Here is a 3261-nt window from a genome sequence, read left to right on the forward strand (position 1 = left end):
GATATCAAATCTTTTTTTTAATGGTCATCTAGTGTTAATCGGATCATTTTGGTCTAGTAATGATCATTTAACACCCTTTAAACACTTAAACACTTATACTTATAAACTACCTAAAACATCTAACTAAGAACTCTAGCATTTTTACTAAGTAATTCAAGAAGGAAAAGCAAAGGGAACCCCCCCCCATTCACGGTTGCAACACCCCTTGTGGGCCCCACTTTTCTTTCAACTTGTTACCAATAATATCTAGATATTTACTTCATGTTGCAACTTGATACAAGTGGTGAAATGTGATCATTGTAGCAACTAGTTACCTTCTTTTTCTAACCCTTTCATTCATGCATTTCACCTCCTATCTTCACAACACCAAAAGCTCCCAACAACACCCCATTTTCGGTCAAGAACACCCCTCCCCCATCTTCATTTTCAAGCCACTTTCATGATGATCAAGATGCATTTTCATGGAACTTAGGAGGATCTAAGACAACCACAAGTTGAAGCAAGCATTTCCATTCATCTAAGAGCTTTCAACCATCAAATCTTCATCTTCTTTGCTTCTTATTTTCACCTAGATCATCCCTAGCCAAGAGCTAGAAGTGAGACTTCTAAATCCTTTATTTTCATACTTGTTTATGTATTTATTGTTAAAGAACAACTTATAACTAAAACAACAATACAAAACAAGATGAAAATATAAAGAAGCAAAATAATAATCATGATATAAAAGTGTGTTTATGTTGTGAGTTAAAGATGATTACTTGCATATTTGATCTAGTTTTGATGATTAGCATAAAAATAACTTGTTAGATGATGTTTAAAAACATAATCTAACAAGTGTACATGAAAATGTTTAAGGGTTTTTGTTAAACATAAATGTTTAGATGGAGGATCATGATCTTTGATTTTGTTAAAGTATGTAAGGTTGTTAACTAAAAATAATGCTTTTACAAGTTATAAAAGGAAAACATACAAGATGGGTTTTTATGAAAAGCTTGTTAAAACTAGAAGTAAAATATGATTTTTGGACTAGTAAACATATGTAAAGATCATACCAAAACCCTACATGATTATGAGTTCATCTTGATAAGTTATGTTATAAATCTCATATGTTTTTATTAAGAAAAATATGAGAAGATTAGTGGTGATTTTATAAGAAAAAGATGTGTTTTTATTAAACATGGCAAAGTCCATATTTCTAATAAAATATGGCCAAGTTTTTCTTAAAAATCATAAGTTACAAAAACTATTATTTTTGACAAAATATTTATTAGATTAAAAAGATTTTAAAGAATAGTTTTTATAAAAGCAAAGTTTGATATAAATATATATTTTTGAGAAAATATATATTTAGTTAACTTAACAACTTATGTGCTATGTGTCATTTGTTTGTATTAGTTATATTTATGATAACTAGGAACTTGAATACAATGATACAAATGAACACAATGTACATTTCGACTAAAGTCTTACAAGACTACATTTAAATACATCTTATAAACACCTTACGGACATTCCGAGCTTTCGAACACAACTTATGGTCAAAACGGACGACGGGCGAATCTATGAACATATCGCCATTCCGAGGAAGTTACTACGACGTTTAGGCGATCTTTCGACACGAATACATACACATCACCGAAAACAATATCCGAATGTTTTGAAACTTATAAAAACTATTGTGTATTCTTTTAACTAAAAAAAAAAAAACCTATACTTAGTAATTTTTATAAAAATGAAAGAATATATTTTTAACAAATGGGCTTCTCTTATAACAAATGGGCTATTTTACGAATGGGCTTATTTTTAACAAATGGGCTTATTTTATAACAAATGGGCTATTTTTACAAATGGGCTTATCATCCTAAATGGGCTTAACATAAATACATGGGCTAAGCCCAATACCAAAACTTATGGGCTAAGCCCAATACCCAACATATGGGCCAAGGCCCAATAACATAAAGCCCAATAACATTTGGGCCCAACACTATTGAGGCCCAACACTATTGAGGCCCAACACTATTTAGGCCCAACACTATTGAGGCCCAACACTATTTAGGCCCAACACTATTGAAGCCCAACACTATTTTGGCCCAATAACATGAATTCTTGGGCTAAGCCCAATGACATATAAATTGGTAAAAGTTATCAATTAATACATCTAAGACACAGTTCAATGAATAACAAAGACATACAATTCTTAACACATATTCAAGATAAAAGACTTGTACTCAAGTCATTATAAGACCGAAGTGTCTAACAAATATAGAACGTTTGTAGGTGGTGATACTATTCAGGACGACCGTACGTCAGATCACAGTTACTTACCATTCACGGACGCAATTCTGTGAGTTCATGTCCCCTATTCATTTAAATGTTTTACAACTTTACAACTATCGGGGAAAATACATGTTCAACGTATGTTAAAGTTAGGGAATGAAACACCTTAGATCATGTGCGAATTAGGGTTATACATCTAAGCACCATTAATCCAGTTTGGACCTAGGTACAAGTGGTTAGATCTAATGGGTTTTGGCGAGCCCCACTCTTGGTCATGGACCCATACGGAAGAGTGCTTTTGTGTCCCAGTCGATAGGAATCGGCATAAAATCGTCTAGGGTTGGATTGCTTCCTTATTCGTCACACATATTAATGTCCTCGCGAAACATTAATGATCAACGATTTCATTGACGCTTTACATACTACATCATTACATACAGATACATTTTATACAACTCACATTTTATGGATACATTTTATACAACTCACATTTTATGGATACATTTTATACAACTCACATTTTACAGATACATCTCATCCAACTAAACTGCATGAACTCGCCAACTTTTGTTGATGTTTTCAAACTTAACATGTATTTCAGGGAATTAGTGGACCATGCAGACATTTCAGTCAAGGAAAGCAAGTATCAAGACTCCATGCCACCATTTAAAGGGTTTGCCCGTTATATACCGCCTCTTTGCGGTGATATAGTGGTCAAAGCCTTGACATTTTAAGACTTACATTTCGAAGTATAAAACAATGACAACTTATTTTCATTTGATGGTTTGTAACCAATACATTTAACTTATTTGCGTTCTTTTGAAACGATTATGACAATGGCATTGGAGCTTGTTTTTATTCATTTAGTATGTTCACTTATATTGTTATGCAATGAGAACTGATCAGATCACACCTCGCGCTTCCGCTACGAGCGGGTGTGACAGTTAGCACATCTGTCAACTGATCTTTAGTTGGAACATGATG

The 3261-nt window shown here is 33.0% G+C and overlaps 1 long non-coding RNA gene across 1 annotated transcript; it reads left to right on the forward strand.

The window, feature by feature from the left end:
- The first annotated feature begins 209 nt into the window (after positions 1–209).
- Positions 210–2918, forward strand: LOC118481234. Its single transcript, XR_004864971.1, has 3 exons — positions 210–596; positions 2278–2344; positions 2879–2918. It is a non-coding gene; the product is annotated as an uncharacterized LOC118481234 (long non-coding RNA).
- Positions 2919–3261: the final 343 nt, after the last annotated feature.

Source organism: Helianthus annuus, chromosome 1 (genome assembly GCF_002127325.2).
Source record: "Helianthus annuus cultivar XRQ/B chromosome 1, HanXRQr2.0-SUNRISE, whole genome shotgun sequence".
In the NCBI taxonomy this organism is placed as follows: Eukaryota; Viridiplantae; Streptophyta; class Magnoliopsida; order Asterales; family Asteraceae; genus Helianthus; species Helianthus annuus.